Source organism: Uloborus diversus, chromosome 4 (assembly GCF_026930045.1).
Source record: "Uloborus diversus isolate 005 chromosome 4, Udiv.v.3.1, whole genome shotgun sequence".
In the NCBI taxonomy this organism is placed as follows: Eukaryota; Metazoa; Arthropoda; class Arachnida; order Araneae; family Uloboridae; genus Uloborus; species Uloborus diversus.
This window is the reverse complement of record NC_072734.1, coordinates 27,624,915-27,642,027: the sequence shown is the minus strand read 5'-3', so window position 1 is coordinate 27,642,027 and position 17,113 is coordinate 27,624,915. Positions and strand designations below refer to the sequence as shown.

Genomic DNA, 17,113 nt, shown 5'->3' with positions numbered 1-17,113 from the left:
ATTCAATGAAAAGATCGACCAAAAGTAAACAAACAGGTTGCCAGAATTTTTCCACTATGCTTCTTACGTTGGAGTTACATACACTTCACTTCACCACCAAATAATAACAATAACCCCACCAGTCGTTAAAGTTTAACTCGTTTCAAAAAGGATATCATTTCACATCGTATGTATGCCGGGTTTTTTTTTTTTTTTTTCCGGTCCACCTATAGCTTCTCTTTGGATGAACCGATTTTGACGATTCTTTTTTTAATAAGGACCTAACTTAGGTCCCATCTTTAACTCTTGAAAATTGTACGAGTTTGCAGTAGCATACATAGACTTCTGTGCGCCCTCACGCAAGATTTATAAGTACATCCCCCCCCCCACCACCACCATAAGATTTATGTGCACTCTATCTTAGGTTTATGGCAAAAAATTAAAAACTACAAGAGCGAACGTCCTCATACCTCATGCGCCGCGGAGCAGAAGAAAAAATTGAACCCCGAACCGTGACTAATTTTACGTGAAACGGGAATTAGTTTTTCTTGAAAAGCAATAACGGGAACGGGACGGCGTTCTAGCATTAGTTCATCCCTGTCGCAAACAATGATTGCATGAAATGCGAGTAGAGCATGAATCTGATAGTAAGGTCTCTGACCTCCGATGAGTTCATTTCTGCTTGGAAGATTCTTAGATTGACGTAAAGCCAATAGTTATTGCAGTACAATATTACCAGCGCGGTGAGTTATACCACATTTCACGGTGTGCTAGGTTCACACATTAGCCGCGTTCACAACTTACTTTTCGACCCGGTAAATCCCCGCTCTATCTCCGCAAAAACCCGATTGAAAAATTACCCGTTTCCATGTAAAAAGAGGTTCTCCCATTGTACCAGAAACCGCGTTTACAACTTACTTTTCGACCCGGTACATTCCCGCTCTGGCTCCGCAAAAAACCCGATTGAAAAATTGATCGGTTCCATGTAAAAAGAGGTTCTCCCATTATAGGGGAGAGTCGGGTAAGATGGAGAGGCGTAAGATGGTGACTTGAATGTTTCTCTTTATTTGCGATAGATGGCAGCCCCTTATTGGGATATATGCTTCAGTGTTGGCCATCTTTCAATTGAATTACATTCCTAGCGTGGAAAAATAACTGTAACTGCCGCCATTTTGTGTTTTGTTATTTCAGCGTGAACATATCTAAATTTGTCAACCTTTTCATTAGTGGATTGCGTTAAATTGGTGAGTGTTTTGGGCTTTTCTTCAATTTTATACATAATTAGTCTTCTCGATTAATGATATAATGTTGCTTTTAAGTTAAAATACGGTTAATTTTATTCTCGTTTTGTACTTTAATTTCGGCATGACGTCGTCGGGTAAGATGGATATGTAAGATGGCGGGTAAGATGGTGGTCTCCATCTTACACGCAAATAAAAAGCAGGCAATTTACTAGTCTCAAATCAAATATTTGTGCCTATAAGGATTACATATTATCTGTAAAAACTAGATTTTAAGACATTTTTTTACTTTTATTTTGTTTAATTACTTAAAAAAATATTTTTAAATATTTAAAAAATTTGACTAGGTATTTGTTTAAATAAAAAAAAGAATTCTTTATTTTTATTCGTATTTTTCTTCTACAATGAATTGAGGCATATTAAAGATATCAATCAACTTTTCTTTTCTTGGATAGTTTAAAGGGGGGTAAAATTCATAACTGATGACAGCATCCTTAAAGTGATTATAACTTTATTTTTTTAGAAACAAAACGATGGGGAAATATAAAAGGATTACGGAAAGACAATCTTGGTCCAAAGAAGGTATGGATAAAGCTGTTGAAGAGGTACTAAGAGGAGCGTTCATTTTAACAACAGCAAAAAAATATTCTCTGCCTCAAACTTCTCTTCGGCGTTATGTGGATAAAAGGAAGAACAAAGAGCCATTTCCTGAGAACGCTGGAAGATTTAAGAATACTTTTACTGAGGAACAATTACTCTTGCTAAAAACCTATGTTACAGATATAGACAGACGTGCATTTGGTTTGACAAAGAAAGATTTTGCAAGAATCGCATTTGATTATGCTGAACATCTAAAAATAGAACATCGATTTAATAAAGAAGAAAGGATGGCTGGAAAAGATTTTGTGAGCAACTTTTTAAGTAAATTTAATTTATCTTTACGTAAGCCAGAGGCGACCTCAGTGGCAAGATTAGCAGCATTTAATGAAGTAAGTGTGCAAAACTTCTTTAATTTATTGACTGAAATTATGAAGAAACACAGATATGAGCCACACCAGATTTACAATGTTGACGAAACAGGTTGCTCAACTGTACCAACAAAATCCCCTCTCATTATAACACCAACAGGCAAACGACGGGTGGTTAAAGTATCTTCGGCTGAGAGAGGCTCAAATGTGAGTGTGGTCTGCTGTGTCAGCGCAACTGGACATTATGTGCCTCCACTTTTTATTTTTAAAAGAGTGCGCATGCAAGATTATTTGCTGCATGATGCACCACCTGGATCCCAAGCTGCCTGCAATCCAGACTCCAGCTTTATAAATGCCAAAATATTTTTGGAATGGCTGAGCCATTTTAAAAAAAATGTAGGACCTTCAGCTGACAATCAGATTCTGCTGTTGATGGACAATCACGCATCACACATAACCCTAGAAGCAGTAAATTTTTGCAGGGACAACTTTATCACTCTCCTTGGTTTTCCCCCGCACACAACCCACCGGATGCAGCCTTTGGACGTCAGTTTCTTCGGTCCTTTGAAAACTGCCTACAGTAATGTGTGCAATGATTTTTTAACTATGAATCCTGGCCAAACTGTTGCTGTGAAGAATGTACCTAGCCTCTTTCACAAAGCGTATGCCAAAGCGGCTACGCTAAATAACGCAGTGAAAGGATTTGAAGCAGCGGGGATTGTTCCCCTCAATTCACAAATTTTCTCAGCTGAAGAATTTGAACCTGCTGTGACAACAGCGGCTTATGCCACATCTAGTTCCGAAATTCATGATGCCGACACCCAACCTATTGCTGGTCCTTCTAATGCCTCCGATATCCAACCTGTTGCTGGTCCATCTAATGCCCCCGATATCCTGGTACTCCCTTTAGCTCCCCCAAAGGTAAAGAAACAAAAGACTAAAGCTCCATCGCTACATGCCACAAGTTCGCCTGTAAAAGAATATTTATTAGAAAGGAAGAAGCAAAAGGAAAGAAGAGAAGCAAAAAAAGGAAAGAAAAAAACTAAGGTCGTAGAGAATAAAACTAAGGTCGTAGAGAAGAAAAAATGCTCAAAAACTTATTTTGACTATTCATCAGATTCCTCCGTATTCATACATTACATGGACGAAGATGATAACTCAGATGAAGAAGTCGATGAAGTATGCATCATATGTGATGACTTCGGAAAAAATGAACTGTGGTTCAATTGTGCAAAATGCCACAAGTGGGCTCATGCGGCTTGTACTGGACTGTCAAATTCCGAAGCAAAAAAGAAGTCTTGGATATGTGATTTTTGTTCATAATTTTTTGGAAATTCATAATTTTGGGCATAAAATAAAATATAGTTCTTATACTTGACATAACGAGTTTATTTTATTTTGTCAAATGGAATCAACTACGTAATCGCCATCTTACCCTCCACTGGTATCCATCTTACCCGCACCATCGGGTAAGATGGATACTTTGTGATGGGAGTAAAAAAGCAAGATTAACAAAAATATAAATTGTTTACATGGCAGGGAAATAAACTGTCATTAGGCAATAGTTGTACGAAGATATTAGTACAAAAATATTTTTTCAAATGTAGTTAGTTCTGTCTTAGAAATGTAAAAAGTCTTAGGGTCTCCAACTTACCCGACTCTCCCCTACCAAAGAAAGCGGTTTTTACCCAGCATCCTTAGCGGCTAGTAGACGGAATTGTTTCGCGTAATGCATTCTGGGTAAAACACCGCTTTCACTCCAGAAGCTAGCAGGAGGAGGAGACATCCACATTTCCCCCGCAAATAACCGGAATGCGATGAAAAGAAGGTTTTTTCCGGAGTCGAAAGTGTCCATGGAAACGGCCCTTTTAGGGTGTTTTTATCCAGAATGCATTACGCGAAACAAGTTCGCCTACTTGCCGCTAAGGATGCTGGGTAAAAACCGCTTTTTCTGGTACAATGGAAGAACCTCTTTTTACATGGAAACGGGGAATTTTTCAATCGGGTTTTTTGCGGAGTCAGAGCAGGAATTAACCGGGTCGAAAAGTAAGTTGTGAACGCCGCTTTTAAGGGGTAAACTCCCAGCTGGGTTGACACCCAGCACGGGGGCTTACCCCGGCGCAATAAGTGCCAGGACGTCCGTAGTCACTACACTGTAAAATTGCTTCATTTAATTTACTAATGCTTTTCCTTAAATTTACTGTACAATTTCCCCTTATGAATAGAAAAGTTCCGTTCTGGATTGATAACGGAACTTTTCATGGAATTACTGGAAATTTTCTTTTACTTTAGCGCACTAACAGAACATGTCCGTATGCGATCGTTAGAGGGAGCCTTTATCCGTGAATAAACGGAATATCTCCAGTAGTGATGGGCATAATCGAGTTCTCATAATCGAATCACTCGATTATTCAAGATCATTCGAGAACTCGATTACGACGAGTTCTCGATTATCGTATCTCGAGTTCTCGATTACCACTTTTCGAGTTCTCGAGCGATGAACTTCTCGAGTTCTCGATTACCACTTTTCGAGTTCTCGAGCGATGAACTTCTCGAGTTCTCGATTATCATTTTCCGAGTTCTCGAGCGATGGACTGCTCGAGTTCTCGAATATCACTTTCCGAGTAATCGAGCGATCAACTGCTCGAGTTCTCGATTGCCACTTTCCAAGTGCTCGAGCGATCAACTGCTCGAGTTCTCGCTTTGAACTTCTCGAGATCTTGAGTTCTCGAGATGTTGAGTTTCCGAGATGTTGAGTTCTCGAGATGTCAATCACTCGAGCAATGTATTTTTCGACCGATTTGATAATCGAATGAACCTCTCAATATAGTTGACTTCTGATAGGGGTGCCCACCTAGAAAGGGAGGGGGGGGGAGGTCATGGCGTAGCCTGTGCCATTGACATTTTTAGGGGCGGTATTTTAAGGGGTATTTTTCATTTTTTGGGGGGCTCTGCGATATTGAGGGGGGTGCGTCTTTGACCTCAGGGAGGTACCCCTGCTTCTGAAGTGATTCAGTTGCAGGGGCGGATCCGTCATTTAGGGGGTCAGAGGGCTGGCTTTGAAAAGTTAATGATTTTACTTATGAATGGGCATGGTTTTTGTTGGCTTCCGAAAAAATTTGCATTGTACCCTTCCCCCAGAAAAATTTGGAGTGACTGACGGGCTGCGCTGAGGTGCCCACAAGGAAGGTGGTTCATAGCGCTGACTGCGCCACTGAAATTCTTAATGGATGTTAGCCTTTTTTAGGGAATATCCTTCTTGAGAAGAGAGGGTGTTTTGAGGGGTATTTTTCTCTTTTTTTTGGGGGGGGAGGAGGTCTCCGCAATATTGAGGGGGGGGGTACCCTTGACCTCAGGGCGGGTGGGTACCCCTGCTTTTGAAGTGACACCTGCTTTTGAAGTGTTTCAGTTGCAGGGGCGTATCCGCTATTTAGGGGGTCAGAGGGCTGGCTTTGAAAAGTTAATGATTTTACTTATGAATGCGCATGGTTTTTGTTGCCTTCCGAAAAAATTTGCATTGAACCCTTCCCGCAGAAAAATTTGGAGTGACTGACGGGCTGCGCTGCGGTGCCCACAGGGGAGGTGGGTCATGGCACAGACTACGCCAGTGAAATTCTTAGTGGATGTTAGTCTTTTTTAGGGAGTATCCTTCTTGAGGGGGGGGGGGGGTCCTGATTTTAAAAGGTGTGCCAGCACACTTGAGGAATAGATACCCTTGCGATCTAAATGGTGTTATTATCAAATAATTGTCTCTCGAATGTTTCATTCGAATATTGTTATAATTGAATGTATGCTGTCGAATGCTTGTTTATTAAAAGATCCTTTGGGATGCTTTGGTAGTCTAATGATATGTTTGTTGGAAGTGAAGGTTGGGGGCGCTAATAAGGTTCTAACTTGAGAGGCATTAAAGTTAAAATTATATTTCAGGTAGTCAGTAAAAAGCGGAATAATAAGTAGAAAACCTGAGGGGACGTCTTCCCCCTTACGTCCTCCTTCGACTATACCATTTGGTAATGATACAAGTGTAACAGGTGTTAACAAACGTTTTAGAGTCCAACTATACACATTACTGCAGACACGTGTTTCGGGGTTCCAAGGAACCCCTTTTTTTCAACGCAAAATGAGATTGTGGATGTAGGGACATTACTGGATGTCTTTAGGGACCATTCATTAATTACGTAAGGGTCTTGAGGGGGAGGGGATTGGAAAAATGTCTATATTTGGGGGGGGGGGCGGTTCAAACCCATTCTTTTGCAATATTTTCCAAGTCGATGTTTTACATTTGAAATTGCGCGGTCAAGTGATTTATTTGACAGGGATTATATATTTCATTTGCGTCTGGAAAATAAATAACGTATTAGGATAAGCTGTTTTTAATTTGTTTTACAAAGAATGAATAATGTTAAACATAATAAAAGAATCGCACTATGCATGGCATGTTTTATTTTTAATTAGTATCGCATCATGTACAAAAAAATGTCGAAAAAACATTCAGTCTAAATTCCTACTTTCTAGTAAATATTTAATTACACAAAAAAGTTTAATTTAATAATAGTAAATTTAATTTCGATTCCAGTGATGTTAGATTCGTTATTTTATTATTTTGAAAAACGAAATGGAATCTTACGTAAGAATAGGGAGAGGGGTTTGAAAAATCTTCCGTACCCTTACATGGGGGGAGGAGGGTCAAAAATTGCCAAAATCATCCTTACGTAACTAATGAATGGCCCCTTACATGCAAAAGCTTACTATTTTGTTGAAAAAAGAGCACCTTAAAACTCCAAAACAATGTTTCTGCAGTACTCTGTATATTTGGGATACAAAACGTTTGTTATTTCATGTTACTTCTCGGCACAAAGGTATTTATTTATTTCTTAATAAAACAAGTTTTACTTCTGTAGTTTCTAACTGTAATTCCTTCTTATGGGTGCAAATAAGTTTTGACACAAACAGTGGGATTGTAATTTTTAGGAGATTTTGTCTCTTTTGGGGGTATTGCTCTTGGGGAAGAGCTTCATAGGTGTCGCGCCTTCGCTCTTGGGATGGATAGATTGGGAATGATTTTAAAATCGAATGATTGCTTTTCGCTTGCTTTATTCGAATGGGGTTATAGTTGAATGTTAGGCGTCGAATTTTCGATAATTGAGAGATTTCATAATAATCGAACGATATTTTTCGAACGAAAATTGTTAATTATCATATAAGCGGATTTATGGAGGGGCATGCGTTGTATGAGTGGAAAATACAACGGGAGGGTCATGGGGGTCATGACCCCCTCCCTCTCACCCTAAACCTACAGTATCCGTTCGCATTGTGTTCAAACACTTCATGCATAAAATGCAAACGATGACAGTATCTTTTCATTTCATTAATTATTTTTTAAAGTAAATATTTGAACTACTACTTCGTTTCATTGCTCATGAAATTAATTTGCAACGTTTATCTCCAATTAGGTGCCTTATTCCTAATCGATTTGATGCTTTTTATTGATTCCCAAACACGTTCAGACATTTTTCGTATCAAAAATGGGAATTTCGTTCATGTGGGTGGGGGGGGGGCTTTCTTCAACACGACCGCCCCCCCCCCCCAATAATGGTTTTCTGTATCTGCCCCTGGTGTGATTCGGCGGTGAAACGCTTTCCATACTGTTTTGAACTTGACAGTTATTAAGATTAAATATGTACAATTTTTATTAAAAAGTGAGTGATAATGATAATACGGGCGGGTCTTTGGGCGACACTAGCAGGTTTAAACTTGAGAGTTGTTAAACTTAAAAATATATTGAACTAGTATTGCACAAACTGTGTAATTGAGAATTTAAGGTGGTCTTAGCTCGTTTTCGGATCTTTGTTTCTTAGGGGGAGGGGGAGGTGGAATTGTCATAAGAGGCGCGCCATTGCTCACAGGAACAGACGAACACCTCTGTCATTCTATAAGGTTTCAGAATCAAATAATTGCTTCTGAAGTGCTTGTTTTTCGGATGGGGTTACTCAGAGAGCACACTTCGTTGAGATAAAGGTTTTAAAACGATTGTTAACGCTGTGACAACCATGTCAAAACGTTTGTGAAACGTTTTAACGCAATGTGTTTATAATGCAGTGGTGCCCATCCCCCCCCCCCCCACCTGGCGATGACAATCATCCCTCAAATGCGACGAAGAACCCCCAGAACGAGAGCCCCCTAAAATAAGACGAAAAGCCCTCTTATAAGTTACCCTCTCTCTTCAAAACTTCAATGGCGCGGTCTGCGCCATGGCTCTTCCCCCCCCCCGCCCTCTCTCTCGTGGGAACCCTTGTATAATATATTGCCTGTTGTCGAATGTTCGGTTATCGAGCGTCTCGGATAATTTGAAAATCCAATACGTAATCTGCTTTTCAGAGAAACTTGGTAATCAATTTGTCCTTTTTGAGGACCAGCGCACGGAAAATGAAGCGCAGCTACGAAACCTTAAATTCCAAAATGGACCGTCGCGAACCAAAGCATTTTCAGCAGTTTTGCCTCAACACACTTTAAAAAAAAAAAAAAAAATCATAAAATCAGCACATCAATTGACTCCAAATTTTTAAGTTGAGTAAATAATATACTAATCAACATTTATGAAAATATAAGGAATATGACATTAAAAATCTAAGGAATATGACATAACCAGAAGCGAGTAAAACAAGAAAAACATTTAAATTCAACTACGCACGCAAAAATAAATGCTACGCACACAAGAAGTCACAAATATCTTACGCATGGAATTTAAAAAAAAAAAAAAACAATAATCTGTATAAAATATAATTTTTATTAAAAAAAAGGGTCAAAGAGTGGAAGCTAAAACTAATCCCACACGACAATCTTCAATATTTCTTTTTAATGCATTCAGAAACATTTCAACTTCACTCCCTGCGCTTTTAATTACATATTTAAGTCAGCGAATGAAAAAGAAAAATTAAAAAGAGCGAATCAAGAAAGAAAAAAAAATCATGAACTTCAATGCACTTCAAACTTTCAAACCACACTTGTAACTTTCAAACGCAGCCAGAAATATTTTACCCTCCCACCTCATGTATCAGTCAGATTAATATAATTCTACTAACAAGAACACACTCACACACACACACACAAAAAAACAAAAGCAATAAACAAGAATAAATGAGTCCTTTTGCGCAGAGCAACGATTCCCCTACTTGTTTACATAATTAACTTCATGTTTGAGAGATCGAAACCGTTCGAAATAATCACGTGATATCTGAGAATCATTACTTTAAATGCATAGCCGTTCGAATAAATCACTCAAAATGATTGTAAAAAAATAAAAATCGAGAAATCAACCCGTTACACAAATTGAGATCGAAGGGAGAGGGGGTGATAGCGTATCATTTCAATCACTCCGGGGAATCCCCCTGAGGGCCACCAAGAGTCAAGGGACCGTTGCCAGGTTTTTAGCCGCCACCCATAAACTTATAAAAGTTTATACTACTCCAAGCCGGGTCGTCCAAATGCCGGGCTCCTAGTTTCTGATAAGCTAACAGTAGTGTTGACAAGCAATGAATACAATAACTTCTAAAAGCCAGGAGGGTTCGCCCCCTATTATACCCCTAAATGATAGGCTTAATGGCACATTCCTATTTTGAGCGTACCCCTGCCAAAACAACTCGGGAATTCAACTGTTCCGAAAGTTAAGGGTATCCCCCCACCCCCTTTCGCTGGGCGATATGGCGCACCCTATCAAATGTTACGGGGCATCCATCTAGAAAGAGCTCCCCTCAACTCCCGAAATGAGATTTAAAAATCTCTCAAAAAATCACTTCTAAAAATTTCAGTTTCGCAGGCTGCGCTATGGACCCCTCCCCCCCCCCTCCCGAAAATGAGATTTAAAGAACCCTCTCAAAAAACTAGACCTCAAAATTTTAGTGGCACTGGCTGCGCCATGCCCCCACCCCTTCCGAAAATGAAATAAAAACACTCTGAAAAAACCGGCCAATGGCGCAAGTTGCACCATGCCCCCTCCCCCTTTTTAGTAAGCACCCCTGTAGCAGTAAACTCAATTCTGGAAAAGCTCAGAAAATGAACTACTTGAGTACTCGATTCAAACGTCTCGAGATCTCGATTTGAAACATCTCGAGATCTCGATTAAAAACATCTCGACATCTCGATTCAAAAGATCTCGAGAAGTCAATCGCTCGAGTACTCGATTATAAAGATCTCGAGAAGTCAATCGCTCGAGTACTCGATTATAAAGATCTCGAGAAGTCAATCTCTCGAGTACTCGATTATAAAGATCTCGAGAAGTCAATCGCTCGAGTACTCGATTCCAAAGATCTCGAGAAGTCAATCGCTCGAGAACTCGATTCCGAAGATCTCGAGAAGCAAATCGCTCAAATTCTCGATTTCAAAAGATCTCGATTATCAATCACTCGAGTGATCGACTTGAAATGTTCTCGATTATCAATCACTCGATTATCAGAAGTACTCGATTCCCGAGATCTCGATTATCAAAAGATCTCGATTATGCCCATCACTAATCTCCAGCGTAGAAGATTTTTTTAAGTATTGAGTGATAGTAACAAATGAGTAATGGCGGCGAAGCACGTTGTTTATTTCGTGCATGGAGATAGCTGATACTGAACATTTTTCGAACTTTTTTCTCTTCTCCATCAACATCAAATTGTTTTGAACAACAGCAGTGATTACTGCATTAACTGAAACGCTTAGAGCGTTTGTTCGTAGGCTACGGTTAGTTTGTTTATCTTGCAGCAATGGCGGATGACGTAGCGGTCAGAAATCGTTATCGCCGAAGACGAAGTTTTTGTATCTTCTCATCCGGGATTGATTGCTGGTAAGTGTTTACATTTTTACTACAAATAAATACTTTTTGAATTCTCTAACGATGATTGCTGCTTAAAATTAAGTTTTTATCTAGTTTTTAACATTTAATTTCCCGTGGATCTTTGTTTAAACATTAAAACATCGTGACAAGTTTTTAAAATTAAAAAACTTCTAATAATATTAAAAACTTTTGTTTGCTAAGGGGATATTTTACAAAATTGTCTCGAATAACTAGGTAATTGTTAGATGGGACACCATTGAGTCTTGATTGTTTTATTGTTAATGAAGAATATTTTCTGCCTATCTGTAAAGTTAATGTAAAGATATTGCTTATTACTTAAAATACTACTGTTTTTTTAATTTTTTTTATTAATTTATTTTAATTTCTATGAATAACAACTATGTCTGTATAAACTTGCTTCTTGCAATGGATTAGATTTCAATTAACAAGTTGAAGCATCTAGTTTTAGTTAACTACTTGGGTTTTCAATTATCTCCCCCCCCTCTCTTTCAAACTTTTAAATGCTTGTTATCTACGTTAATGAATATAGCACATAATTTTTTAAGGAAATGAATATTAAAAAAAAAATGTATCAATCATTAAAAAAAAAGCATTATTTTGAGAACTTTGAATCATATTATTCTAAGCACTTTAACATTCCAGATGCTGTCCACTTTGAACCCTCTCAGCACTGGAACCTTCCAAAGTGAGCCGGAAAATTTATTGATGGAATGCGGATTCAACTGTGCAACTAAATGAACAGAACTCCTTGAACAGAAAAGGGAAGTTTGCCGCGAATATGCAAATTGTAAGTATAAAACATGTTGTTTTACATATGCATTATAGACCAAGAGCTGACCCCCCAAAACACGATTTATCTCTTTTATGGCTTGTGGCCGGTTAAAATAATAAAAAAATGCAATTTAAAACTTTGGCTCGAATCCCCCCCACTAATTTTGGGTCACACGGCTGCGTGGGTGGATGAAAGGTCAAAAAAAATGAAAAATATTAAAGTGATGAGTTAAATGGCTAAAAATTATATAATAACATTAAATTAATAAGAAAAAACACGTAGCGAATTTCTCCCCCAGCTATGTTGGGGCGAACGTGGTGGCCCCCAGGGGTAAAGTATCGATTATTAAACTTAAAAAAAAATGATCACTTTCATGGGGGGGGGGGAATTTTACAGGGTATTAGTTTCATTATTTTGATTGCCAAAAAAAATTCAACCCCCCCAGTAACTATGGGTCAATTTGTCAAAAAAAATTTTTTTTTGTTCCTCTTTATTTGGTCCAAGTCGAGTATTATTCGAACTTACGCATGACTGTTTAAGTTGCAAAAAAAAAAAAAAAAAAGTTTGAACGTTTATTCGTTAAAAAAAAACTCGTAGCAATCCCCCCCCCCTCCACACCTATGGAGGGGGTTGCTACGCGGTGCGCAGTTTTACAACGTGGTGCCCCCCCCCAGGGGTGAATTGTCGATTGATTAAATTAAAAATAAATGATCACTTTCAAGGAGGGAATTTTACAGTGCATACATTTAATTGTTTTAATTGCAAAAAAAAAAATATATATATATCTCCCCCCCCTTCCCCTCCAGTAACTATGGATCAATTTGTCATTAAAAAAAAAAATCCCTCTTTATTTGGTCCGAGTCGAGTACAATTCTTCGCACTTTAGCCTGACCGCTTAAATTGCAAAATACAAAGTTTGAATGTTTATTCGTTAAAAAAACTCGTAGCAAATTTCCCCCATCTATTTGTGGGGGGGGGGGGGGGTGCTACGCGGTGTGCGGTTTTACAATGTGGTGCCCCCCAGGGGTGAACTATCGATTGATTAAATAAAAAACAAATAACTGTCGTGAGGGAATTTTACAGAGTATACATTTAATTGTTTTAATTGCAAAAAAAAAAAAAAAAAAAAAATCTCCCCCCTACCCCAGTAATTATGAGTTTATTTCACAAACAAAAGTGATTTTATGTTAAAATTGCAATAACGATTTTTTTACTTGTAAATGTTAATGCGTTAATCTGATGCGTTAAATGAATTTTTAAAATAATTTGGAAATTCATATAGATTTATTTACCTTCAGCATATTGGTTGTGATAGTGTCTATCTAGTTTGATAAAAATGTTCCTGCAATCTCGATGATATAAATCTGCTTCTGTTAAGAACTCGGAAAAATCTAAATCACGGAATTTCAGTTTTCAGTGTTTTCGAATCTTTGAAACTTCCTTCAAATAAAGTTTCTGTCAAAACATTATCTTTTATCTGGTCGCTGGCTACACTTAAAATTACCCTTTAAAACACTCATAATATAAAAACACCAAAATATATTTTTGAAAAAAGGATTTTTTTACGTTTTCAGTTTAAGGATGCGGTACAGTGTGCTCCGAAAAGAAAAACCAACAGCTATAACGACTTCACTGTGTTGGCTACAGTTGATCACTGACGAAACTGCCCTCGAAACAGCAAGAAGAAATCATCACATGCGTATACTTTCACCTTCCTTCTTTTCATACTGAGCACACAATGGTAGAAGCAGATGTACGGACGCTGAATTGCTTCGTTTCATTTTGAAAAATATTTCAAAATTTCTAATTTAAATTAAAAACATTTTTTTTTTGGGGGGGGGGGGATTTTTTTTCCTGCTACAATCAAATGTAAACTCTGAGAAAATCCCCCCTCTCTACGAAAGTAATCTTTTTTTTTATTTAATCAATCGATAATTCACTCCTGGGGGGCAACAAGTTCGCCCTAACATAGCTGGGTGGGGGGGGGGGGATTTTCTACGTGTTTTTTTTACCGCATAAATAATTGCAATTGTTTTTTACAATTTAAGAGGTCATGGGAAAGTTCGAATATTACTGGACTCGGACCAAATAAAGAGAAACAAAAAACTTTTTTTTTTTGACAAATTTACCCATAGTTACTGGGGGGGGGGGAGAGATTTTTTGGAAATCAAAATAATGAAACAAATACCCTGTAAAGTTCCCCATCCCCAACCCCACAAAAGTGATTTTTTTTTTAATTTGAACAATCGATATTCACTTCTGGGGGGGATGGGGGCTCCCACATTCGCCCCAACATAGCTGATGGGGAGATTTGCTACGTGGTTTTTTTAAATTAATTTAATGTTATTATATAATTTTTAGCCATTTCACTTATGTTAATATTTTTCTTTTATTTTGACCTTTCATCCAACCATGCAGCGTGTGACCCGAAAATAGTGTGCGGAGGGGGGGGGGGGATTAGAGCCAAAATTTTTAATCACATTTTTTTTATTATTTTAACCGGCCACCCGCCATAAAACAGATAAACCGTGTTTTGGGGGCTCAGTTCTTGGTCTACAGGGACGACGGGTTCGAACTGAAAAATTCATTTTGTGTTGAATAGTCCATTTATTGAGAAGGCTATACAACATTGCGCTTTGACTAATAGGAGTGGAGCAGCAATAAGAAATGTAATGAACGCGGGAAATTTTATATAATTGTACAAAATGCTTGGAACGCCGAATACACGTACATTTTTGAGGTAGACCGTGCAACGCCTGGCAATGCAGCTAGTAGACTCATAATTGCTGGGGAGGAGAGATTTTGTTTTGCAATTAAAACAATTAAATGTATACTCTGTAAAATTCCCTCCACGAAAGTGATCATTTTTTATTTAATCAATCGACAATTCACCCCTGGGGGGGGGGGGCACCACGTTGTAAAACTGCGCACCGCGTAGCAACCCCCTCCATAGGTGTGGGGGGGGGGATTGCTACGAGTTTTTTTTAACGAATAAACGTTCAAACTTTGTGGGGGGGGGGGGGGTTGCAACTTAAAGAGTCATGCGTAAGTTCGAATAATACTCGACTTGGACCAAATAAAGAGGAACAAAAAAATTTTTTTTTGACAAATTGACCCATAGTTACTGGGGGGGGGGGGGGAATTTTTTTCGGCAATCAAAATAATGAAACTAATACCCTGTAAAATTCCACCCATTTTTTTCTTTATGTTTAATAATCGATACTTTACCCCTGGGGGCCACCACGTTCGCCCCAACATAGCTAGGGGAGAAATTCGCTACGTGTTTTTTCTTATTAATTTAATGTTATTATATAGTTTTTAGCCATTTAACTCATCACTTTGATATTTTTCATTTTTTTGACCTTTTATCCACCCACGCAGCCGTGTGACCCAAAATTAGTGGGGGGGATTCGAGCCAAAGTTTTGAATTGCATTTTTTTATTATTTTAACCGGCCACAAGCCATAAAAGAGATAAATCGCGTTTTCGGGGGTCAGCTCTTGGTCTATTAGGGCTGGGCGTTGGATTGATACATCGCCAAAAGCCAGTGTAAACCCTGCATTGTTAAATCGTTTTCTAATTTTTCTCTTAACCAATGCATTGGTTCCACACTGACTACGAATCGAAGCGCCAATGTACGGACACCGGTTTACTATTATTGCCGTTGTAATATCTTTATTGTTTCAAAACGCCACTGGAAGCGGCACCCTGATAGGAGGTCACTGTGAACTACCAAAAGTGTTCTACGTCGACAATTTTTTCTGATGATTCTGTAAATTTGGACACTTCACTGCAAAACTGTTTGAAATTTTTAAATAGTGATGTTTAATGTCTCTTCTCATTAGATGCACGTTTGTGTTCATGCTCGTATTTTATCATTCGGTAAAATTCAGAGTATCGTTCGGAAAATTAAAAAATCATCCCTTCCCGAACATTTAAAAGCGGGGTTGTCTGTAAAGAAGTATCATAAGTGAACGAACAACTTTCACTTTTCCGAAAACTTGCAGTAAATGCAATTGTTTTTAAAAACCTTTTTGAAAAAAATATATTGCTGAACAAAGTTGATCAGATAATAACTCTACAAAACAAAGCAAAATGAAATCTCAAAATAGGAGCAAAGGTTGTATGCACGAATTTTATTGCTTTGAGTTACCTCTTTCCAAATGCAAGATGATATTGCTTCCACAAGCTTGCACCTGTTTGTATTGAAAAAATAGGTTCATTGTAGTTTCAAAACAGATGACTAATATTTATTGCTACCTTGTACACAGTTTTTTTATTTTTGACAATTTTTTGCTGGTGCTAGAACGTGTTTGTAGCATTTATATTTTTTCATTTAGAATATATGTTTTTTTTTTTTAATTTAAACAAGCAATTATAAGTGAAATGAAGAAAGAAAAAAAAATGTACATTTTGATGCATCATAACATCGTGATGTAAGGTTGGCGATGCATCACAATGTAGAAATCCCTACAATGCCCAGCCCTATTTGGAAACATAAATATGCAAGTATAATGAATATAGTATGCATATGCAGGAGTTCGACAAAAAATGTAAACTCTTGAGAGGTAAAAAGAAATTGTAGGTTACCGACAAATTACATATCCGAGTTAATTAGGAAAATCTTAGCTTCTTTTTTTGAAACTGCAAATTTACTGCCAAAATTAAAAAATACAGTTTCAATGTTAGTTTTATTTTAAATAGAGTGTTCTTTCTTTACGTACTATCATTTTCAAAATAAATTTCGAATTTTTTCATTTTGAAAAAGCTCAGTCATCTTAACTATTTCACATTGCCCTACTCAGCACAAATGGTTGGCTGTTTATCAGTTACTAGATTACTATGAATTATAACGACAAAATTTACACACATGAAAATTTTCTGCTTTAAGTCTAACAAAAGTAATTTTTAATTATTGCAGTGTAATCTAGTTTTAACGACATAGCTGCTTTAGCAAATAAAACTAATAAAGCAGACAGCCTATCCTAACCCAACACACTTCACAATTTGTTCTAAAATGCAGAATGTCTGTAAACCGAATTCAATGATAATTTAAAGAGTAACTGATGTTAAACAGAAGTCTTTCCGCTTGCGGAAGGATATACTTTAAGTTTAAAAACCCGATTGGCCCTGAGAAATAAAGCCTAACAATATTTTACTGTTTTAAAAATAAATTTTTTATGAAAAAAAAAAGTATCCATGAAAAGTTTTTCAGGTGTATAAATAATCAGTCAGAATCGGAATAATATAATTTTTACAGTTTTATGTGGGGAGGGGTTAAGGAGATCAAACTAAGAAGGCGTAACCTTGGCTCTCGT

The 17,113-nt window shown here is 37.7% G+C and overlaps 1 protein-coding gene across 1 annotated transcript in view; it reads left to right on the top strand.

The window, feature by feature from the left end:
• LOC129219980 (carcinoembryonic antigen-related cell adhesion molecule 5-like) overlaps positions 1 to 17,113 on the top strand; it is a 49,209-nt gene that overhangs the window by 8,219 nt on the left and 23,877 nt on the right. The gene's annotated exons all lie outside the window — the stretch shown is intronic.